The following is a 25,883-nucleotide window of genomic DNA, read 5'->3' on the forward strand; positions in this document are numbered from 1 at the left end:
AGTCCTTAGTTTACAAATCAGACATATATTTTACCTTACACTATTCACTAATAGAAAGAACATGGATTTTATAACTCGACAAGACCCGCATTGGCAACTTGGTTCTGCTCCTTAGCAGGTGTGCTGTCTTGCGTCAGTTTCCCAATATTTTTGAACCTTAAATTTCTCCTAAGGCAAATGGGACTATTAATTTTCAACTCATTTAAAAAGCCTGAGATGAATGAACACGATTGAGCTGTTTATTAGGATAGTGAATTTAAGTTCCCTAGTGCACCCAACATATCACCTGGCATGCACCTTAATAAGTGGTATATATTACTATGGTTTTTGTTTGAGAGCTTTTCTTTTTCACTCATTCCCTCCTGACCTTCCTGATAGTTGAAGAGTATGGGCAGAGGGGCCTAGAAGATCTGAGTTTGAATTGTGGCTGTATCATTTATTAATTTACCTATGAATTAACCTATCTGAGCCCTAATTTCTTCAGTTGTATAAAATGATTAAAAAATCTACTTGCAAGATGATTAAGAATAATCTACTGTAAAGTGTCTAGCATGGAGCAGGCACTCTATGAATAGCAGATATTATTGCAATTCTTATGAGTCTTCTCACAGATACCCTGTTATGTATTGAAAAACACACGGTCATCCATAGTTTCTAAATAAAAGAGGTAGGATTTTTCCCCTATTATATTTCACTATCAGGCAGGATTATGTTTAATTATTAGAAATAATATCCATATGGTGACTTACAGTTTACAAAATACCTCTATAACTGAAGACTATATCCCAAATTAGCCATTTGTTGGATTTACTGCGATCAATATCCTCACAATCCTCTCTACCATCAAAATGCTTAATAATTAACAATAATGATAAACTGCAAATACTAAGGAGGCTATTAAAAAAAAGTCAAATGTGTTATTGTCATGAACCTATATTTTTGGAAATACTTGACAGTTGAAATTGGCCAGATGAAATTGAGCAGTTGATCATAGATTCTCCATCTCAGCAGTAGATCTTGGAAGCAGAGGCCTCCCCCAGGCAGGCTTTCACGAAAGATACATAAAAGTGGTTTCTTAACTTCTTTTTGACTCCTAAAATGCTGTTTAACATCTCAGCTAAGCTACCTGTTTGTATTCAGGCTAAAATATAATTTTTTAAAAAAGTTTAGTAGGTAGTGTTTGAAATAAGTTTACATTAGTATAAACAAAAAAAAAGGAAGAAATGTGGGTTACTTTCTTAAATCTAAATAAACACACTGTCATATGCTGAGATTAATGACTTATTATCTAAACTCAGTAGGAATGTAATTAAGTGCTAAGAAACAGAAAACATCTCACAGTTGTCTAAGACTGAGCTGTTTCTCCTCTCGTAATAACTGAAGCATGTGCTTAATAACTCATCAAATACATTTACTTCCCTTCACCCATCTACAAGGTCAAAACCAGTCATCAGCCACAACCTGAAGTGTTATTAATTCCCTTGAAAAGCTGTTAAGGAGATTGTTTCAAGAAGCGGCAGGCTGGATCCCACTGAGGGTGTTTCAGGGTCTCTGGGCGGAGCACATGTATTGTTAAACCCTTGTGTGCATGAATAGTATTACTCTTAATGTGCCATATGAGTATCTTTAATATAAACAACCCTTGAACAAGGCGGATGGCTCTATATACAAAAGTTCTGATGTCTAAGGTTTTGCCCCATATCCAGTCCTTGGGTGAGTATGGCCATTATACCTACATTTTATATCATGTGTTAAAATATGTTTCAATGCTTATATTTGCCAGACTCATAACTTTATGTTTACAGCATCTCTTATCATTTCAAAGCCATTTTACGAAGACAGTATTTTGGTCTTCGTGGAAACATCCTGTGAGATGAAGATGCTGAGGCACGAGGAGATTGTATGATAGGCCTGAGGTCATTTGAAGTTAGCGTCCTAGCAGTGTACCTGCCTCAGGATCATGAATCTAGGCCCCATCTCACTCCCATTATTACCACATCATTGCTTTGGTCCTTGGATTAAACTTGTACTACAAATTCTTTTTCACCAGCTGTGTGGTTTTTAAATATGTTAATTAAACTCTGTGAATTTTAGCTTCCTGGTTGGTAAATGAGGAGAACGATGCCTACTTCTCAGAGTTATGTTGGGGATTAAATGAAATGATGTGTGTAAAGTAAAACTCCAAGAATAAGGTTAAGGGTTCAAAACTGTTAGTCTTTCCAACCCCCATTCTTGGAAATGCTTCACCAAAGGGCAGTTAGTTCTCTTACATCTACAGAGACTCTCTGAAGCTACTCTGTAATTTGGCCGAGGGGTCACAGGATACGTCATATATTAGTATGGTGGCAAAATTAATTCAATCAAGGACGTATTGGTCATTCACCACATCCCAGGACAGTGCTAAGCACTGCAGATACACACATGAAGTAGCAGCAGCCAAGGAATTTTGCATGTGAGATGAACCAGACTTGCTGGTGATTCCCTAGACAGTAAAGAGACTCGCAGCGTGGCTCGAATGCCATGGTGAACAGGGCTCTCTGTAAAGTCTCCAAAACAATTTCAAGTAGAATCAAACAATTTTAAAGCTACTCACATACATTTTATAGTTTAAAATGGTACATTCTGTCAAATTTAAAAGTGTTCTTTTTGTAGACAGTGATACTGCAGCCAACCTGCTGTCGCAGGGGTGAAGAAGGGAGGGCTGGTAGAAGGCCCAATCTCTCAGTTCTCCAGGAAAGACATGTTGGAAAGCTGTTAGGTGTTTCCATTACTTGAGTCACATAAACTATAAAATAGCCTAGGGTAGAAATAGTCACTTGGCATTTTCTTCTTCCTTTTCCCACAGTGACTCAAAACAGAAATACTCGTTGAGTTGAATTTTAGCCTCTAAATCAGACCAAAAAAAAGTAATTTTGACCCCACTCCATTTGGATTCACTCACAAAAAAATGTATTTATAGTCAACTAAAAATATTTCACATTCAAAATATTTTTAAAATGTCAGACCTAGTGAAATTTCAGCACCATTTAGTTTAAAACCATATGAATAGAAGGGAATAAATTTAATCATTATCAATAACAATCAGTCACAGGGCACCTGTGTGTGAGCGGATGTTCAGAATGAAAGGAGTAGGGTTTGAGGTCAGACACTTCAGTTCTGATTCTGCCTCCTCGAGCAATTTTAGGTCGAGCCTTGACCTCTCAGAGCTGCCGCAGTGTCCATGTTTTGAGAATGGGGTGATGCCATCTATTCCATAGCATTGTTGAGAAAATCAATTGAGATGGATTATTGCTGTATATACAGTGATGAATAGGCAATAATTTTTGAGTGTTTAATGTGTATCAGATGCTATTCTACTCCCTTTTCATTTATCAGCTCATTTAATCACAACCCAGTGAGATGGACAGTCTTATTTACCCCTGTTTTAGAGATGAGGAAATTAAGGCACAGAAAGTTTTACCAAAAAACCTTGCAAGGTCACTCAGCCAAGGTCGTTGGCTGATTAGGAGCTCAAACTCAGAAAGTCTGGCTCCAGCGTCTGTGCTCTGAAGCCCACTCCCTTGCTCACTCCACCATGCCAGCTTATTATACACGTTTCCCCTCCCCTTGGGTTTATACAAGAACACAACAGATCCTGACTTTCCCAGAAATAAACACCTGTTACACAGAGACATACAAATACAGAGATAAAAAAGCAACACATGATAAGGAACTTGCCCAACAATTTTCAGAGGAGGGGCGTAAACACAGTTTCAGAGACGTCTGGAAGAAAGAAAATAATGGGGATGGAGAAATCAGCAAGATTTTTCTAACGCAGGTAGAACCTGACTTTGGCCTTGGAGAGTTAAGGAAACTAAAACCAGCAAAGATGAGTTAGGAAAGTTATTTCAGATAGCAGGGATAGCAAAGAAGAAGGATTTCTGTGTTCAGGAAAATAAGAACTTGTTTTCAGTGGGGGTGGGAGAGAAGGTTTCTACATGGGGACACTGAGACTAAAGAGCAGGAGGAAACATGAAGCTGTTTTGTAGACTGTTTTAAAAATTCAAGACGGTGAGTGGGGGGGCGGGGCGGCTGTGGCTCAGTGAGGAGGGTGCCGGCCCCATATACCGAGGGTGTTGGGTTCAAACACTGCCCCAGCCAAACTGCAACAACAACAAAAATAGCCGCATGTTGTGGTGGGCGCCTGTAGTCCCAGCTACTTGGGAGGCTGAGGCAAAAGAATCGATGAAGCCCAAGAGCTGGAGGTTGCTGTGAGCTGTGATGCCACAGCACTCTACTGAGGGTGACAAAGTGAGACCCTGTCTCTAAAAAAAGGAAAGTTCAAGATGGGAGAGAAGACCACCTGCCGGAGGGTTCCAGGGGTTCCTGAGTAGCTGTGACTGATGGGATGGCAGGTGTATAGGCAGGTGTATAGCATGAATGAAGGTAGAGAGAGTTAGATAATGAATTGCAAGAGTACACAAGAATCTTAAGTACACGCACCTACATTCAGACACGTCCCAGTTATTCCAGCGATGATTATCTTGTTGGCGGGTATTCCATGGCCTCTCCACCCACAGGCTCTCCTTTTGGTTTGTCTGTTCCCCGCTTGTTACCACCTGGGGCTGGACATGGAGGCAAAGTGATTTTCCAATTATTAGTCTTTATATTTTTCTTGTCCCTTAGTATCTGTGGTTAATGATTTGTTTGAGAACAAGTATATTGTGATTGATAAGCTTATTTTCTTTTTCTTTTATTCATAGTATTTCCGGTGTCTTTGTTGAACAACGTGCTAATAATGAAGAGCAGAAGTCACATCTGAGCTTGACTCTGGGACATGTAATTGTTAATTCCCCTTGATAAGTGATGGGGTTGTAAACTGAGAGTTACCCACGTGTGCTTTTAAATAATGTTCACATAGCAGAACCTTGTTTATGATCTGTCGGCTGAGAGTTTTAGGTGAAAGTGATTAAATTTAATCTCTTTAAAGATGATTTCTATTGTGTATCTGCAGACTAACCTTTTGACAATGATGATTATCTACATCAGTCATTCTTCCCTTTGCTACTACCTGAATATGTTAAGCAGTTATTGCTTCTTCTGAAGTTGAATATAGACTACCAGAAGACCTGAGTGATTCTCTAGCCACAGAGGACAAGTTTGGCTCTAAAATTAAAGTTCTATATTAGAGGTGTTAAAGAAAAAGAAAAAGATGGGAGAATTGCTTCTTGGCCTTTTGGCTAAGATGAAGTGTAGAAAAATACAGTAAAAATAAAACAAATTGCAATGCAAAACTCCTTTTTAAAAGTAATATTTAATCACTCTTTCAGGCTAATTATTAAGAATGTGCATGGCATCTAAATAGATTGTAGGAACCAAACAGGTCATCATCATTAATATATATTCCGTAACAGTAGATACGAGGATCATTCTAGTCTAAAGTGGCCTAGAGACCAACTTTTACTTGAGTCCATTGTATGTATAATAAATACATTTGGGGTGCAAAGCACACACACACCCACACATACACACATGCTCTTTCTAAAGAAGAAAAGGCCTTGCAAATTTATACATTTGGCTAATAGCTATTGAATCTATTGTATCTCTTTTAATTAAAAAACAATTCACAAATTAGTTCCAATTCTTCCAGTTGATTCCTGTCAATTTTTCACCTCACAACCCCAGTGCTGTCCACATAGTTCTAGAGAAATCGGAGGATGAGTGGAAAAACGAGCATCCAGTTATTTCAGGCCATCACACACATCAATTGCCCTCCTATTACCGGCTCCATCGTGTGTGAGAATTTCTTGGCATATCCGCAGGCCTGCTGACCTCCGTATGAAACAAAACAAAATAAAGTCTCAACTATTCTGCTTCTCAATTTGTTTCATAAACTAGAATTATCTCCGAAGTTCTCAAATAAACAGAAATCATTATAATTATGAATAATTAAAATGCTAAACTCAAGAGGGCACTCAACATTCATTACCTTGTAGCACTTGTTCCCTAAGGGCTACACCTCCAATTAGCTCAGTTTTTACATCAGAAGAAAAATGTGGCAATCAGTAATTGCAGGTATTTAGTTCATGGAATCAAACTGCTAACTAATGTACTTGTTTATTTGAGACAGAGTCATACTTTGTCGCTGAGAGTAGAGTGCAGTGACGTTGGTGTAGGTCACAGGAACCTGGAACTTCTAGGCTCAAGGGGTTATCTTTTAAAACCATTTGTTTTTTATCTTACTTTCTACCTGAATCTATTCTGAGTAGCTGATAAACCTGAGGTGCGTCCACTGATAGCTTTGAAGGCAGTACGTTTTTCTATCATCTGCTGCTTTCCTGTATTTTAGGATTGGTACAAATGTTAAGAATCTAAAAGACAGCAGAACCTCTGCTGGCTAAGAGGGCAATTTGGGGCAAGTTAGGGCTGAGTTCCATGGCATTCCTATAATCCTAACACTTTTTTTTTTTTTTTAAGAAGAAAAAGTCTGTCATCCTAGCACTCTGCAAGGCTGAGGCAAGTGGATTGCCTGAGCTCACGAGTTTGAGACCATCCTGAGCCAGAGCCAGAGCGAGACTTTGTCTCTAAAAAAATAACCAGGCATTGTGGCTGGTGCCTGGGCATTGTGGCTGGAGCTACTTGGGACGCTGAGGCAAGAGAATTGCTTAAGCTCAAGAGTTTGAGGTTGCTGTGAGCTGTGACACTACAATACTCTACTGAGGGTGACAAAATGAGGCTCTGTCTCAAAAAAAAAAGAAAGAAAAGAAAGTATTTATTAATGACATGCAAAGCAAGCTGGCCCATCCTAGTGACTGCAGGCTCCATGGAAAGCACAGCCTCTGGGTTTTCCACACAATTTTAAAGAATATCAGCTGCTTCTTGCCAGTCTCCCAGGGTCTTAATTAACTCTGTTCTCAAAACAGCCCACCTGTTTTCAAGGTCTTGCAAAAAACCCCACTGACAAGGTTTTGATAACAACACACCCGCAGGGTCTTCATCAGCCTCCTTCCCATAGTAGCCCAGGTCAGCCTGACCCAGACAAAATAGCCGAACCACTCTGGGAGGCCAGATGGTTTTAAAAGAGGGACCTTTTAAAGATTATTTCATGAACATTATCAATAATTTATTCACTTAATTTGCAAACATTTATAAGGTGTCAGAATTTATGCTAAATGATAGTTCCATTGCTCTACAAAAACTATCCAATGACTTTGTAAAAATAATTCAGATTTATATATGTATATATCTATATATACATTTTTTTTAACCATAAAATAAGCCCCAACTTTATTAACATAATAGCAACAGACAGGGTTTCCCATTTCTCAGAAGGAATGTAGCATGGAAGCAGCACCACCTGGTAACCATCCTAAGACCAAATGCCCTCAATTAACATTCTGGTCTCTCCCACCACACGTGAAAGGCCCTCCAGGACAGTTACCATCAGAGCTGCTGCAGGAACATGTTTTCCACTGCGTGTGCTTTACAGCCAGCTCCTCAAAGAGAAGACTGAAATAGTATTCCTTTCTAGAAGCTCTTGGTGTAGACAGAACTTAGCTATGTGGAGAACAGAGCCCTGCTTCTCGAATTCAAGAAAAAAATTCACTAATTCATTAATTTTCTCTTACATAGTCTGCCAGGATGGTCTGTGAAGAATCTTTTCCATTCCTAACATGTCTGGGTGAGGGGAAAAGACAGGGTGGCAAGGTGCCAGGACACTAGCCTGCGATTCTGGTGGTGCTCTGGGCTCTTTTCTGGCAGCAGCTTGATGTGGGGAGGCAGGGGCCACCCACCCATCACCTTTTCTTGAAGCCATATTTTTTGCATTCATAGAAGAGGTCTGTCTTAGAGCTCCCCAAGTTGACAATTTGGGGGCAGCCATCTCTATCCTTCTCTTGGATGGTGCATTCCTTACAATAATAGGCATTGGAGATTCCAGGGCCCCCACCCATTACACAGCGCCCCTGCTAAGAGCCATGGTTACACGCATTGCATCTGCGCACCAGGGTGCAGGGACACACATAGGAGTCACAGATTACATACTTGTCACGTTTTTCACACAGTCTTCCAATGGCAACAACAGCCTGATTGTGGCAAAAGATCAAATCTGGATGATGTTTAGCTATAGCTCCAAGCCTGCCAGGCCACCAGACAGATTTATATATTTTTACAAGTATAACATTTAGAGCACGTATGTCCACAATTCATGAAATGAATTTTTTGGCATGTTATCTCTCATTATTCAAGAAATTATAATAGAATTTTTTAAAAAATAAAATCACTCAATTATTTAGATATTTCTCCCTTACTCTTCCTCTATAAAAACATTTTTTTTGTTTTACAAAACATATCCGTTTTCTTTTGCAGTAATAAATGCTATTTCAGTTACTGAGGTTTTTCGTAGGTGTTTATAGAACTAAAATATTATGAGTTAGAAAGAGGTTAGCAAGTAGTAAACACAATTTTGACTCTCAGAAACTATAGTAAAAGAAATTTCTTTCCTTGATTCACATCAAATTGACAACCATGACCCAAGAAAGGGTTATCTTTTACTAGCTGCCACATTGGGGAGATAAATTTAGTCTTTCATTTAAGTAGAGGAAAGAATTTATTAGGAATGTGGTGCAAGTGGTTTTAGAAGGACAAATCTCAAGTTACCAGTTCCACTTGTAATGATTACTTGCCTGAGCCTTGTACTTAATTAAAATGGTTATTTTAAATGCTTATATTTAATTTAAACATAATTAGCTAAACTTCGATGTTACTGCCTCATCCATTTTAAAATTAATTAATTTACAAAACAGCTCACAAAGTGCTGTAAAATTTTAATATTAAAATAGATCAGCATCAATTTGCATCTTTGGTTGGTTTCAGCTGTGTGCTCCTAGTGAGCTGTTTACATTAGGTACAACTGCAGGGTCTCTGGCACGGCTAATACATAATGAAATCAAATATTGACATGCCCCTGACATGTCCATTTCACACAGGATATATGCTTCAACCTTCCAGGAAATAAGAGTCCATAGCTAAGGATATGATTGCTTAAACTTTAAGGGGTATAAGATTTTGAAGTTAATTTGGGCCTTAATACATTTAGGAGGAACGACTGGGTTAGCAAATGATTTGTAAGTGTGTAACAATCATTCTAATAAAATTTCTTGTGAGTTAGTCCAACACATGTAAGCAGAAAGTGTTTTCAAGGAAAAATTCTAATTTTAGCTCTTATTGGAACAAATAGCATAGAGACACCAAGAAGAATGAACAGTGAAGCAGGACAGTTTGTTCTGGTCTAAAGGCTCTGAGATATTCTAAAACACTCCAGGAGTCATCTGGAAGGGGTTTCCTGGTGTGGGGAGAAACAACCTCCGTGAATGTCCCACAGTTCTAATTGCGCTCGGTGGGCGAAACTGCTGAGCTGTGCACATTTTTCTGATCATGACGATTGCTGCCATTTATTAGGTACTGAACATGTCTGAGGCAGTAGACTAAATGCTTAATGAAGGGGTATTAGGACCATTTTAGAGATGAATGAAGTGAGGCCTGGAGAGAATAAGGCATACCTAATTGGTGTGTGTGACTAGAAAGTGTTAGAGGTAGGATTCAAAGCGGCAGTCCATAGCTCTGCAACCTCCCTGACCCTAGTTCTCATGGGAAAGGCCTGGAGAAGGCCCTCTCAGTGTGAAATGCTCACAACCACCCCTAGCAGCACCAGCACAATGCCAACAAAACACAGCTCTCTCTTGTAGTAACAGTGTGAGTTAAAAGGCAAAGCTAACACATTTGGCCTGACTATTAGTAACTAAAATCTATTATTCCAATCTTTGTATCCTCTCATACCAATATATGTGGAGGTTTTTTTTTTTTTTTTATATTTTTAATTTTTTTTGCAGTTTTTGGCTGGGGCCGGGTTTGAACCCACCGCCTCCAGCACATAGGTCCCGTGCCCTACTCCTTTGAGCCATAGACACTGCCCCGGAGTTTTCTAATATTTTATTAAAACCCGAGTTTTCTATTTTTCCATGAACCTTTATAGATGGAAAGGACTTGTTCCCACCATTCTCTGACATCAACTCAAACCTTTGCACAACCTCCACCCCCAATACCCCAATGACCCTTCTAAGAGACTGCAGCTTTTTAATTGTAGCAGGCTATAAATTCAGACTCGGCTTATACCTCAAGTAAAGTCGTGTCCAATATTTCTCTTCTTTTAACGCTAGTACTAATATGTGGCATTCCAGGATGCCTTAAGCCCTGCCATATCTCAATGACTTCAAACGCCATTTGTTTCTGTCTCTTCAAGTCATTCTCCCTGGTTCCTAAACAAAGAACAATAACTCCACTCAAGTCTCAGGTGCGTTCCCTCCAAAGAAATGTGGGCAATAGACATAAATATCTCTCCTATTTATTACAGAGAAGATGACATTAGATTGTGATCAAAGACAATTATTTGTTGGTTTTTCAGTTTAACATTTCACCTATCAACCATTCCCTTCACTCTGGACATCCTCTGGAGCTCCAAAGGATTAGAAGGAACCTTACAACACAGTCATGACAGAGAGGGGCTATCTGAGGAACAGGAAGAGGTAGACATACCAGCTCATCTGCTTTGTTAATCTTGCTAGGGTCTTTAAACACCGTCTGGTTTCTCATTCTTTTCTGGCTACCCTTTTCTCTTAGGCTAAAAGATTTTAAAATGAGAGAAAAAAAAAAAACTTTGAGAAACTAGTTTGAGATTTTAATTCTGTATTTCATCTGCCAGACAGTGCAATGCAGTTAGCTGCAGCAAGTGTTCCTAATAGATAAGGGAATTGTGGCTTCACATATAATTACATGGAGCCCGGTGGTAGACATAGCCAACCATATCATCATAATATTAGAAGCGCTACTAAGTCTGAAAAGAATCCATTTTGAGGAGGGTCAAAGCCACTTTTATTTTACTTCAAGCGAGGGTTATCATGGAATAGAACTGATAATTCTTTTGGAGGAATAATTTTTGAAATATAAAAAAATGCACTAAAGGGTAAAGGAAACTAACTGTCGTGACTGGCAGTAAGTTCGGGCATTTTGTGTTCTTTTGTATTTGCTTTGGAATGTTAAACAGGTAGAGTTCTTTTTAAAAGAAAACATTTTATTCAGAACATTCTCCTGTGAAAGCCTACTTGGACAAAGTGTCATTTTTTGATATATTAGTACATGTCTGCCCACATTTTATATTCAAAAAAGACAAGCAATGTTTTAACAACTTTTGACAAGTATGGGGAATCAAACTTCCAGAGAATTGTCTCTTTTAATGTAATGCCATAGTCTATTTTATAGTTTCAATTTTGTACTTCTTTAGGGCAGTTCACAACATTTTTAATTATGTCAACTTATGGTTGAAAAAGGTACAGAGAAACTAAAGATGCAATTAGAATAGGAAAACTCAACCCATCAATGAAATATTTTTAAGCATATCATTATTCTGAAATGTGTTGAGAAAGAGCTACAGATATAGCACTAAGTGAATTATTAACATACATTAGTAACAGAAGGTAAGTCAAAGGAATTCTAATAAACTAGCCTAGGAATCTCAAGAAATTCAGCTATCTCTTAATTCCACTTACTACTAAAATCATAAATTTCAAAATCAAATTCTGTATATATTGGCCACGCAGGCTCTGCATACGGGAAGTCTCAGTTGGATGTTGGATACCTATAGCAGCTCAAGCCAACACTTCCTCGGCTCTCCCAACCGTCTCTCCCCCCATCAGGACCCTGCGAGGATGGGTTCTGATTGCTCTCCAGCTCCATGCGTACCCACTGCACCCTGCCCTCGCCCCTCCATTCATCCAGTGCTTCTTTCAACCTGTTCTGCTTGCTTCACTCTCCCAATCAGCTTGGATGGATCTTTCCTCGGGAAGATTTCTCTAATGATTCTTTGTCTAAGTGTAGGTCTTAGAATTCTGTTCTCTCCTATCCAAGTCATTGTCCTAGGGTGATGTGATGCTTTCTTTCCCTGCCTTTGTAGGTCCCCCACAGACCATAAGCTAATGAGGGCTAAGACATGTCTATATTGCTTACCATTAAATCTCTGGGGTCCTCGAACTACGGCCCGCAGGCCACATGCGGCGGTGTGATTGTATTTGTTCCCGTTTTGTTTTTTTATTTCAAAATAAGGTATGTGCCGTGTGCATAGGAATTTGTTCATAGGTTTTTTTTTTTTTAAACTATAGTCTGGCTCTCTAATGGTCTGAGAGACAGTGAATTGGCCCCCTGTTTAAAAAGTTTGAGGACCCCTGATACCATTAGAGATGCCCTCATACACTTCGTTAGAAAGATGAAAGAACCACTGGACTGAGACATTCTCATATGACCAATGTGGGTTCTTATTTTGGGGTAATAACACAAACTGTTAAATATAAGCACGTCTTAAAAAGGAACTTATTTGAGCCAGCATGGCATGTGTTAATGTTCCCATTTGGTTATTACATTTGGCTGGAGTTATCTGTTTCATATTTTGGTTTAAGAGCTTTTTCATACGCCTGATCTCCACAAAGGAAAGATCAAGGCAGATAATAGGAGAAATGAGAGCTGTTAAGCTCTGGAATGCCATGCTTAGATTTGAGTTTAAGATACACACTTCTAATGGTAACACGGGTGGATTGAAAGGGGCAGAAAGGATTGATACAACCAACATGCAAGTATTAGCTCCTGAAGTAGCTGGAAGTCTTGCTTTATTCTGCTGTGTCACTATAATCTGAGAACTGTTAAGGTGACACTGTAACTGGAAAAGGAGAAAATTTGAAACCGGTACCCTTTAGTGGGTAAGGGGGCTGGAGCTGGAGAACAGGGCATCTTATGAATGTTATTATTAGGTAATGAAGAGCTGTAATAATCAATATACTCATGAAAGGACCTTAAATCTAATGAAGCAGCTATGGATAAGTAAATTATGATTGTGACAAATTCAGGGAATTGGTTCAGGGTTCTTTGCATTCAAAATTCAAATAAGTTAATCAAGGTGAAATTGCATTAGCTGACCTCCTCAGCCTGCCTCTGGAATACAGGAGGCATTTATTAAGAATGCCCCCAAATAACAGCATGACATAACGGCTTCTGTATTTCACAAATGCCTTTGCCTGAGGGGGAGGGAAGCTGGGGTCTGGAAGGGAAGGGTGCCAGAGGGAGGATGCGGAAGGAAGGGAAGGAGCAATGTGCACAGAGATAAGTGGACTCTTATTTTAAAAATTGCTACAGCAGTACTTTTCTTAAGTCAAGATTAAAAATACGATGAGCTTATGGAATGCTATCCTCCACAGCAAAAGTAATATAAAAACAATTTTTATTTCCACATAAATTACTTAACACAGCTGCTACTGGTTTTACAGATTAGCACGGCACTCTCTCCTCCATGAGATTCTTTCTGCATTTTTTAGTCTTCAGCCTCCAGTATTTCTTTGTCTCTTTAATATCCTCATTCTTTATTTTGAAACACAGTGATATATTTCACCAGGAACACACATGGGCTTGTTTTCATTGGCTCTCTCCCTGGCTTCCTAAGGCTGTCATGTGGATGGCAGCAGAAAACAGTTTCAAGGACAATAATAATGAATAAATTAAAGCACAATATATATATATTATATATAGTCTCCATCAGAGAAATAAATTTGTTTTACTGAACCGGGTTTTCATCTCAAGAAATGTTCTCCCCTCCCCCACCCCTTTCCCAAATGCTTCTTTATAGCAATTCTTATTTCAAAAGGGTGCTTCAAATTGATTCCAAGGGATTTAAGTTCTCCACACTCTTTTTCTGGCAATGTGCTTTTTCTCAGATCAGCAGAAACAATGTGAAAACACCTGTCACAGTAATTTCAAATGTCTATCATCCACCAAATTATACATAAATGATCCATGGCTGCAATGAGGTCCTCGAATGAAGGCTTTCTCAAGAAAGATAAACAAATGTTGTTGAAAATATAAATAGGTACCTGGTAAGGAAAAGCCACTTGTATCATTTGTGGAAACTTATAGTTTTTTTATTTTTATCTTTAATCAGAGCCAAGCAAACATTTTTGAAAGAACCGATCTTGCTTTTCATTCACTCGGAGCCTTAAGTACACATGCACGCCGGCCAGCCCCCACATGTAGTTGCCATTCAACTCAACTCCCCAGGGTGCGGCTGGAAATAGACTCGGATCTGCAACCAGGCATTTACTGAATGCCTACTCAGGGTCATTGATAAAAAATCCCACCCCCTCCGTAATGCTACGCCCCCCCAAACAAGGAAAGGTATAATTGTCGAAAATATGCAGTGCAGGTGTTTAGGTATAGAGAAACGCTCTGGGGTATAAATCTATTTTTATGTCCTACATACCAATTCTGTGGTCTCAACTTAGATGCTAGTCACTCCCAAGAATTGGTCTGCTCCCCAGGTGCAGATGCTATTGTACTGCTAGAGCCCGGAATCCTGCCCTCAAGCTGCCTTCTGTTCTGTGGTTTAGCAACAAACTCTGTAAGCATTTCCCATTTTCAGGCATCTGTGCAGACTGCATTCCCCTCACAACCTTCTTCCTTCACCAGGGCTTGAAAGTTAAGTTGTGTTTCCTACCTCCCCTCCCCTCCTGTCTTCAGAACTGTAGTGCGATTCTACTGCAGTTTGAATGTGAAGTTTCATACATTTTAACATCGAGATTCAAGGAAGCAAGTACGTATCAAAATAATGTTTACATGTCATAGTTAGGCCTGTGACAAGGGTCTGACAGACAGGGAGAGCAATGGAAGCAAGGAACCCCACAGCCACAACTTGTCCTCTTTTAAATTTTGTATATTTTCAGACTTAAGCTTATGGGGACATAATGCCCAATATTATAATCACTCCAGTATTCCTTAAGTTTTGACATTTTTTAAGCATGTATTTATACTACTTAGATGGGGCTCCAACGAATCTAACTATCCCTCCGTTGCTAATGCAAAGCATCATGTTCTATGGCAACGTGGTTACGGTTTGCAATATCCAACCCTCACAGGCAATAAAGAACACTCTTAAATGTACCTTATTTCTAAACTATGGTGACACATTATAGCACTCCTTGTCAGCACTTTATTGGTTTCCCAAGAATAAAACCAAACACTGAGGTGTTTACTCCCAAATCCATTTAAAGAATTTATCTTACTAACAAAAGATTTAGTCCGGTGAGAGGTGTTCTGGTTATCAAAGAAGAATTTCTTTTTCTAAGAGTTAGTTGCAGGGCTATATTTATCGGGCACTTTAAATATACAAATGCGTAGTAAAAGCAACAAACTTGGTGAAAACATCACACTTTTTCCATAATCCATATGGCACACCTAAAGGAAGAAAATGAGCTGAAGTAACAACACTATTCCGTAGCTGGGCGAAAGTAGCCCACTTATGCAGTTATATGAGAAGAGGAAGTGAAATCTAAAAGTTTGTTTAAACATGAAAACATTTTGGAATAAGTCCAGTTTGCTTTCAGCATTGATTCTAGTAGTTATTTATTTACCACAATTGCCTATTCATTGATGTTTTCAAAAACACTTATTCTTACTTTTTTTTGCTCTCTTTCATTTAAACATATAATGTAAGCAGCTGACGCCAGTGCTTTCCTTAGCTGTTTTTGTTCTTGTGTATGTGTGGGAGGAAAATAGGCATTTTTTTTAAATTGAGGTAAAATATGCATATATAATTTACCATCTTTATCTTAGCTGTTTGAATATTAGAATTTATATACATGAACAAGGTTGTTGCCAAATAATAAAGGAAGAGCCACACTGTCACTACCAAGGCAACTCTTGATAAATGGATTTTTAGATGTGAAAAAATGGTTTATTAAAAGGAGGAATGGGAGGCAGAGCAAGATGGCAGCCGAGTAACAGCTTCCTTGCATCTGGGCACCGTGAGTCTGGGGATATAGGACTCCAGGCATCTCTGGCTGGTGGGATCTGCCTATCATCACCCCTGAGAGGATACAGGGAGTCAGCGAGAGACTTCTGGACCCTAAGAGGAGGACTAAAACAGTGGAAAACCTGCAAGTGGTCGCGTGTGTTCAATCCGTCTAAACCCGCCCGCAACAATAAGTTCAGTAGCAGCGAGACTGTTTTGGTGTCTTTGGACATGGCACTCAGCTGAACTGCCTTGGGGAGAGCCTGAGCGGGAGTGCGGAGAACTTTGGCCTTTGTCTAGGGCCCCAGTCTGAGCCGCTGAGCCAGACGGAGCTAATAGTGTTTGGCTCTGGGTCACAGGCAGACATTGTGAGCGATCTGCCTCGGCAAGCTCCGCCCTCAGGGTCGCAGGGCTGGAATTGGGTGGGAGCTGGTAACCCAGTGACCAAGTAGCCTAAAGGCGGGGTCTGAGCTGCCTTGCAGCCCTAACCCTGGGGGGCAGAGGGAGACCAGTTTTGACACACTGGGTAAGTGGATAGCCACTTCAGCAATGATTCCAGCGACAAGCACTTCCCTGAGAAAGCTTCTGCTCAGTAAATGAACAAGTTCAAAGTGCCTTTTAAGTGGGCTGAAGAGAGATTTAGGGTGTCTACCTGCTGGGGTTTGAGAAACTAGCAGCCTCCAGTAGTATCAGAACTATGATTAACATCCCAGAAGACCACATACTGCCCAGACAATATTCAATAACATATACATACTACTTTGTTTTTGGTTGTGTTTTTTTTTTTTTTTTTTTTTTGGTTTGGTTGTTTTTTTTGTTTATTTTGTTGTTGTGGATTGTTGTTTTGTTTTTTAAGTTCAACCTTTTCCATACAGATCCTTTTTCTTTCTCAATTTTTCTAGTTTAATTATAATTTCCCATTGCTGCCTATTTCAGTAATTAGAACTTCATTTTTGGTAGTGTTTCTACCGCTATTATTTGGTTTCTCCAGCCAATTTTATCTGGTAAACTTTTCTGTTTGCTTGTTTTGGTTTGATTTATAGCATTTTTGTCTTTCCTCTCTACTTGCTGGAGGTGGGGTACTGTGTCTGATCAGGTTAGCAAAGAGCTGCTGACCTCAAGGGAACCATCCCACTGGGCACCCCCAGAAGGTGGTTTTTTTTTTTTTTAAGGTTGTATCAAAGTACCCTACTGTACACCTATATTGCTCTGTCTCCCTCTTTCTGTGCCTCTCTTCTTTTTGTCAATATTCCTTTTACCCACCCCCTCTCCTTTCTCTATTTTTCTTTTTTTTTTTCTTATCACTCGGTGCTCCTTTCTTTCATCCCTTTTTTGCTCCTAAACCTTCTCACCCTTCTGGTCCTGTAACCCTTAGTCCACAGGCATGAGAACTTAAAGAGCAAGAGGAAGTGAAAGGAAAATTAGGGCAAGGAAACACATAAAAGAAATCACCCATGAGGAAGAATCAGCAGAAAACTCCAGGCAACATGAAAACCAGTCCAGAACAACCCCGCCAAGGGACCATGAGGTGGCTACTGCAGAGGATTCCACCTATACAGAAATGTTAGGAATGACAGAAAGGGAATTTAGAATACACATGTTGAAAACAATGAAAGAAATGATGGAAACAATGAAGGAAACTGCTAATAAAGTGGAAAATAACCAAAAGGAAATCCAAAAACAGAATCAAATAAGAGATGAGCGATATAAAGAATATAAAAAGGATATAGCAGAGCTGAAGGAAATGAAACAGTCAATCAGGGAACTTAAAGATGCAATGGAAAGTATCAGCAACAGGTTAGACCATGCAGAAGAAAGAATTTCAGACGTAGAAGACAAAGTTTTGAGATAACTCAGATAGTAAAAGAGGCAGAAAAGAAGAGAGAGAAAGCAGAACATTCACTGTCAGAATTATGGGACTTTACGAAGCATTCCAACATACGAGTTATAGGAATTCCAGAAGGGGAAGAAGAATGCCCCAGAGGAATGGAAGCCATATTAGAGAATATTATAAAAGAAAATTTCCCAAATATCACCAAAGATTCTGACACACTGCTTTCAGAGGGCTATCAGACCCCAGGTCGCCTCAACTCTAACCGAACTTCTCCAAGACACATTGTGATGAACCTGTCCAAAGTCAAGACAAAAGAAAAGATTCTGCAAGCTGCCAGGAGTAAGCGCCAGTTGACCTACAGGGGCAAATCCATCAGAGTGACCGCAGACTTCTCTAATGAAACTTTCCAAGCAAGAAGACATTGGTCATCTACCTTTAATCTACTTAAACAGAACAATTTCCAGCCCAGAATTCTGTACCCTGCTAAGCTAAGCTTCAAAATTGACGGAGAAATCAAATCATTTACGGATATACAAACATTGAGGAAATTCGCCACAACAAGACCAGCTCTACAGGAAATACTTCAACCTGTTCTGCACACTGACCACTACAATGGATCAGCAGCAAAGTAAGAACTCAGAAATTAAAGGACAGAACCTAACCTCCACACTGATGCAAAAGATAAAACTAAGCAATGGACTCTCACCAAATAAGACGAATAGAATACTACCACACTTATCAATTATCTCAATAAATGTTAATGGCTAGAATTCCCCACTGAAGAGACATAGATTGGTTGACTGGATTAAAAAACACAAGCCATCCATTTGCTGTCTGCAAGAAACACACCTGGCTTCAAAAGACAAATTAAAGCTCCGAGTCAAGGGTTGGAAGACTATTTTTCAGGCAAATGGACTTCAGAAGAAAAGAGGAGTTGCGATCTTATTTTCAGATAAATGTGGATTTAAAGCAACTAAAGTCAAAAAAGACAAAGATGGTCACTTTATATTGGTCAAGGGAAAACTACAACAAGAAGACATTTCAATTCTAAATATTTATGCACCTAATTTAAATGCTCCCAGATTCTTGAAACAGACCTTACTCAGTCTGAGCAATATGATATCTGATAATACCATAATAACAGGGGACCTTAACACTCCTCTTACAGAGCTGGACAGATCCTCTAAACAGAAATTAAACAAGGATATAAGAGACTTAAATGAGACCCTAGAACAACTGTGCTTGATAGACGCATATAGAACACTCCATCCCAAAGATAAAGAATATACATTCTTCTCATCACCCCATGGAACATTCTCCAAAATTGATCACATCGTGGGACACAAAACAAATATCAACAGAATCAAAAGAATTGAAATTTTACCTTGTATCTTCTCAGACCATAAGGCACTAAAGGTGGAACTCAACTCTAACAAAAATGCTCAACTCCACCCAAAGGCATGGAAACTAAACAATCTTCTGTTGAATAACAGATGGGTGAAGGAAGAAATAAAACAGGAAATCATTAACTTCCTTGAGCATAACAACAATGAAGACACAAGCTACCAAAACCTGTGGGATACTCCAAAAGCAGTTTTGAGAGGAAAATTCATCGCTTTAGATGCCTACATTCGAAAAACAGAAAGAGAGCACATCAACAATCTCACAAGAGATCTTATGGAATTGGAAAAAGAAGAACAATCTAAGCCTAAACTCAGTAGAAGAAAAGAAATCTCCAAAATCAAATCAAAGATCAATGAAATTGAAAACAAAAGAGTCATTCAGAAAATTAATGAAACAAGGAGTTGGTTTTTTGAAAAAATAAATAAAATAGATAAACCATTGGCCAGACTAACGAGGAATAGAAAAGTAAAATCTCTAGTAACCTCAATCAGAAATGATAAAGGAGAAATAACAACTGATCCCACAGAGATACAAGAGATCATCTCTGAATACTACCAGAAACTCTATGCCCAGAAATTTGACAATGTGAAAGAAATGGATCAATATTTGGAATCACACCCTCTCCCTAGACTCAGCCAGGAAGAAATAGAGCTCCTGAACAGACCAATTTCAAGCACTGAGATCAAAGAAACAATAAAAAATCTTCCAACCAAAAAATGCCTTGGTCCAGATGGCTTCACTCCAGAATTCTATCAAACCTTCAAGGAAGAGTTTATTCCTGTACTGCAGAAATTATTCCAAAAAATTGAGGAAGAAGGAATCTTCCCCAACACATTCTATGAAGCAAACATCACCCTGATACCAAAACCAGGAAAAGACCCAAACAAAAAGGAGAATTTCAGACCAATCTCACTCATGAACATAGACGCAAAAATTCTCAACAAAATCCTAGCCAATAGATTACAGCTTATCATCAAAAAAGTCATTCATCATGATCAAGTAGGCTTCATCCCTGGGATGCAAGGCTGGTTTAACATACACAAGTCTATAAACGTTATCCACCATATTAACAGAGGCAAAAACAAAGATCACATGATCCTCTCAATAGATGCAGAAAAATCATTTGATAAATCCAGCATCCTTTTCTAATTAGAACACTGAAGAATATAGGCATAGGTGGCACATTTCTAAAACTGATTGAAGCTATCTATGACAAACCCACAGCCAATATTTTACTGAATGGAGTAAAACTGAAAGCTTTTCCTCTTAGAACTGGAACCAGAGAAGGTTGTCCTCTGTCACCTTTACTATTCAACGTAGTGCTGGAAGTTCTAGCCAATACAATTAGGCAAGACAAGGAAATAAAGGGAATCCAAATTGGAGCAGAGGAGGTCGAACTCTCCCTCTTTGCTGACAACATGATCTTATACTTAGAGAACCCCAAAGACTCAACCACAAGACTCCTAGAAGTCATTAAAAAATACAGTAATGTTTCAGGATATAAAATCAATGTCCACAAGTCAGTAGCCTTTGTGTACACCAATTACAGTCAAGATGAGAAGCTAATTAAGGACACAACTCCCTTCACCATAGTCTCAAAGAAAATGAAATACCTAGGAATATACCTAACAAAGGAGGTGACCGACCTCTATAAAGAAAACTATGAAATCCTCAGAAAGGAAATAGCAGAGGATAATAACAAATGGAAGAACATACCATGCTCATGGATAGGAAGAATCAACATTGTTAAAATGTCTATACTTCCCAAAGCAATCTACCTATTCAATGCCATTCCTATCAAAATACCAACATCGTACTTTCAAGATTTGGAAAAAATGATTCTGCGTTTTGTATGGAACCGGAAAAAACCCCGTATAGCTAAGGCAGTTCTCTGTAACAAAAATAAAGCTGGGGGCATCAGCATACCAGATTTTAGTCTGTACTACAAAGCCATAGTGCTCAAGACAGCATGGTACTGGCACAAAAACAGAGACATAGACACTTGGAATCGAATTGAACACCAAGAAATGAAACTAACATCTTACAACCACCTAATCTTCGATAAACCAAACAAGAACTTACCTTGGGGGAAAGACTCCCTATTCAATAAATGATGTTGGGAGAACTGGATGTCTACATGTAAAAGACTGAAACTGGACCCACACCTTTCCCCACTCACAAAAATTGATTCAAGATGGATAAAGGACTTAAATTTAAGGCACGAAACAATAAAAATCCTCCAAGAAAGCATAGTAAAAACACTGGTAGATATTGGCCTGGGGAAAGACTTCATGAAGCAGACTGCCATGGCAATTGCAACAACAACAAAAATAAACAAATGGGACTTCATTAAACTGAAAAGCTTCTGTACAGCTAAGGAGACAATAACCAAAGCAAAGAGACAACCTACACAGTGGGAAAGGATATTTGCATATTTTCAATCAGACAAAAGCTTGATAACTAGGATCTATAGAGAACTCAAATTAATCCACATGAAAAAGCCAACAATCCCTTATATCAATGGGCAAGAGACATGAATAGAACTTTCTCTAAAGACGACAGATGAATGGCAAACAAACACATGAAAAAATGTTCATCATCTCTATATATTAGAGAAATGCAAATCAAAACAACCCTGAGATATCATCTAACCCCAGTGAGAATGGCCCACATTACAAAATCTCAAAACTGCAGATGCTGGCGTGGATGTGGAGAGAAGGGAACACTTTTACACTGCTGGTGGGACTGCAAACTAGTACAACCTTTCTGGAAGGAAGTATGGAGAAACCTCAAAGCACTCAACCTAGACCTCCCATTTGATCCTGCAATCCCATTACTGGGCATCTACCCAGAAGGAAAGAAATCCTTTTATCATAAGGACACTTGTACTAGACTGTTTATTGCAGCTCAATTTACAATCGCCAAAATGTGGAAACAGCCTAAATGCCCACCAACCCAGGAATGGATTAACAAGCTGTGGTATATGTATACCATGGAATACTATTCAGCCATTAAAAAAAATGGAGACTTTACATCCTTCGTATTAACCTGGATGGACGTGGAAGGCATTATTCTTAGTAAAGCATCACAAGAATGGAGAAGCATGAATCCTATGTACTCAATTTTGATATGAGGACAATTAATGACAATTATGGTTATGGGGGGGAAACAGAAAGAGGGAAGGAGGGAGGTGGGTGGGGCCTTGGTGTGTGTCACACTTTATGGGGGCAAGACATGTTTGCAAGAGGGACTTTACCTAACAATTGCAATCAGTGTAACCTGGCTTATTGTACCCTCAATGAATCCCCAACAATAAAAAAAAAAAAAAGGAGGAATGGCAAACACTACAAAGAGCATGGTCAGTGGCCACAAGCTGAACAAAGTCTACTCTCCCATCATGTACGCAGTAAGAGTCTACTAGTTTGACTTGCCTTCTGAATTGAGGGGGAAGGATGAATTGGAGACAAGGAAAGCACCCCCAGAGCAACACTAGATAATTTCTGGAGCTCTCCTGAGCAGGGGTTCATGAGGGTTAAGAAAGGGAGCACGTGACAGGACCCGGCCCTTTCAGAAAAGTGTCACGGCGAGGTTTTAATTTTCCGGTGTGTTTTCACATTGTTTTCTTTTCTGTCAGGCTCAAACCTTTCCGAGAGAAGCTCCAGGAAAGCAAATAGGACTTCAGAGGACAATGTATAGATGAAGGTGTACTTCTTTATAGGCCAGGAAAGCTGTCTTTACACAAAGGCTATCTTTTTAAAAGGGAGAGATGAACAGGAAAAAAAAAGAAAAAAAGGAGAGATGAAGGGTAAGAAAGGCTTTTAGAGAATGAGAGTGATAAATAGTTTTTTACAAAATACTATGTCCAACGTGAGTCCTTCATGCATTTTTGAAAAAGAAATGGTGACTATTTACCATATATGTAACGAACTATTTGACAGCATGCGTGTTGTCTCTTTTTTCATGCATTTGGCAGCTGTATACCAATTCTCTGAGATGTTAGCCTGTGGCAGACATTGTGCCAAAGACTAATGATTTAACATCCAATCATTGAAGTCCCACAACAGCTATGTGAAGAAGGCATTACTATGTCTACCATAAGAGTGGTCGTAAAGCACTGGGGTTAGAACGATGGCATTAAGTAACATTTAAAGTATTACAGCTTGTCTCTCTTACAGGTGGAAGTTAAGTTAGTTTAGTTCCAAAGCTTAAACCGTTACTTACTATGCTAAATGCTATTTTGATCTGCTTAGTTGATGATCCTGCTCGGTCTATAGTTTCAGAATTTTCTCAGATTTTGATCTCTTGTCTCTTCTAAACCGTGCTATGTAAATTCTGGACTTGAAAATCTTTTTTATTTTTTAGATTTTCTATGTTTTTTTTAAATTATTTTTTATTACATCATAACTTGGTATAGTGATGCATTTATGGGGTTCAGGGTACTGCTTCAATATACAATGTGAAATGCTTACATTGAACTAAGTAACACATCCATCACAATTACACTCATTTCTTAGTAGTTTTGAAATGTACCATTGCATCATGCACATTAGGTGAGGTCCCCCCAAATACCCTCCCTCCTCCCATATCTCACTTTCCCTCCCCTCTCTCTCCTCTTCCCTTCTACTTTCTGTACTATAGTTATGTTTTGCCATTCATGTGAGTGTGTAGGTGATTATATATTGATTTCATAGTAGTATTGAGTACGTTGGATACTTTTTTTTCCATTCTTGAGATACTTTACTAAGAAGAATATGTTCCAGCTCCATCATGGACTTGAAAATCTTGTGCTGCACACAATGCAAACTTTGTTCCAACACTCCAGTCTCCCCAGTGTGTCTTTCTGGTGGTGTCTTTGTTTGGGCTGTAGACTAAGACACCACCAAAGTGCCATAGACTAGGTGGCTTAAACAACATAGATGTATTTTCCCATAGTTCTAGAGGCTTGGAAGTCCAAGATCAGCATGGTCAAGTTCTGGTGAGGGCTCTTTTCCTGGCTTACAAACAGCCACCTACTCGCTGTATGCTCATATGGCCTTACCATGTGTGTGCTCCTGGAGACAGAGGTATTTCCCTCCTTCATTTTTATAAGGCCAACAATCTATCAGATTAGGATCCCATCCTTATGACTTCATTTGACCTTAATTACCTTCCAAAAGCTCCATCAACAAATACATTGTGGGTGGTAGAACTTCAACATATGAATTTGGGGGTGGGACACAAAAAGTGGGAGTCCTTCTAAGACAACCTATTTAGGACAATAACAACAAAATGCATTCCATGTCTTTGCTTTAATCACATTGTTCACTGTCATGCTTTTTGAAATAACTCTTTTGCCACCTTTAGGGATTCTTGCAATGTTTCCGCCTCAGCAATTTAGAAGTGACATGTGCATACCAAGGTCAAATGTGTATTGGAATTGAGGAACTGTTAAAACTGTCTCCACAACCAAGTCATTCTGCTGATGCACTATTCCAGCAAGAATCTCTTTGGGGTTTCTTCATCTTTCTGGAGCCTTCATCCTGGTCATTCCATACTCAGAGTTATCACTGCAGAGGAGAACACGGACTCAGGGTCACAGACCTGACTACCTGTGTGATCCAGGGAACATTGTGAAATTTGTACAGTACACATTTTAAAATTGTGTTCTCTTGAATCACCGAAATCATAGATACCTGATGTTTCCAAAAATGAAATTTCATAAATAGTTTCCAAGGGTCATTTATATGCTATATTTTTCACATGTAACTTGGAGAATCCCTGTCCTGAGGAGACAAAGGACCAAGGTATTAATACAAGTCTAAATTATTCTTTGAGATATCGTAAGTATTGCTTGGAATGTTCCAAGTGAATCATAAAATCAGAAATGTATTTTGACTGGTTGCTATAAATCTTCCTTACCACAGGGGAAAAAATTAAGCCTACAATAGCCTTTTGTTAGTAACAATGGCCTTGTTCTTTAAACTTGTATGAATCTTGTGGAAGAGAAGAAGACATGGATGGCTTCAGGACCTGCATCAAGATTTCAAAATATTGTCGATTTGGCCATTGTAGATATTACTAAATGTCACAGAGTCCTAAGCCATGAGAACATTTTGAAAGAGATATTTTTGCTAAAAAAAATAGTCCTCCTGACTCATGAATAATTTTTCTTCAGGGAAGTCTGATTATGTGTGTGTGTTTACGCGTGCACTCTTATATGCACATGTTATCTTGAACTGCAGTGTTCTTCTGGAGGAAAGATATTTCTTTGTATATTTCATCAGCTTTAAATTTTAAGATATGATAGTGTGCTTTTCCTAAATAAGATTAAGCTTAAACTATTAAATGGCAAGTATTCATAGTAAATGCAAAGCCACAACTTAAAACAGATGAAGAATGTGTGCAAGACATATATATTGAAGTATTTGTAGGTATTTCTTGAAAGTATTGTAATGAGTTATCATTGTTAACACTTATATAATTATTTATGAATATATAATATAAATTATTGGTTTTGTAAAAAAGAGATTAATCATCCCTAAGCTGCTATCAGGTACTAAATTTAGATGACAATGCGAAACTCAAGTAGAAGAAGAAATTATTTTTTATGATGATTTCTTTCACCATCAAACAAAGAAAATTTTCTTTGGTGGGCCATACTATGACAGCTGGTATAATTTGTTTAATTTAATTTCAGTTTTTCTAAAGTTATGAGGTAAAAATTGAAGAGAAAGTCCTAGATAAGGAACTTGGAGATTTGAATTTTTGCTTTGTTTCTCATATTAAACAGTTCTGAGACCGTGGGTA

General features: G+C 38.8%; 1 protein-coding gene and 1 pseudogene across 2 annotated transcripts in view; both read right to left on the minus strand.

Moving 5' to 3' along the window:
• HS3ST5 (heparan sulfate-glucosamine 3-sulfotransferase 5) overlaps positions 1-25,883 on the minus strand; it is a 308,905-nt gene that overhangs the window by 120,286 nt on the left and 162,736 nt on the right. Inside the window, exon 3 of one of the 2 annotated variants that reach the window (XM_053591090.1) lies at positions 4,483-4,604. The gene's annotated coding sequence lies outside the window, so the exon portion shown is untranslated. The remainder of the gene's footprint in view (positions 1-4,482; positions 4,605-25,883) is intronic. The other variant, XM_053591091.1, reaches the window with a different exon arrangement.
• On the minus strand, positions 7,776-11,769 carry LOC128585546 (PHD finger-like domain-containing protein 5A; annotated as a pseudogene).

Source organism: Nycticebus coucang, chromosome 5 (genome assembly GCF_027406575.1).
Source record: "Nycticebus coucang isolate mNycCou1 chromosome 5, mNycCou1.pri, whole genome shotgun sequence".
NCBI lineage: Eukaryota > Metazoa > Chordata > Mammalia > Primates > Lorisidae > Nycticebus > Nycticebus coucang.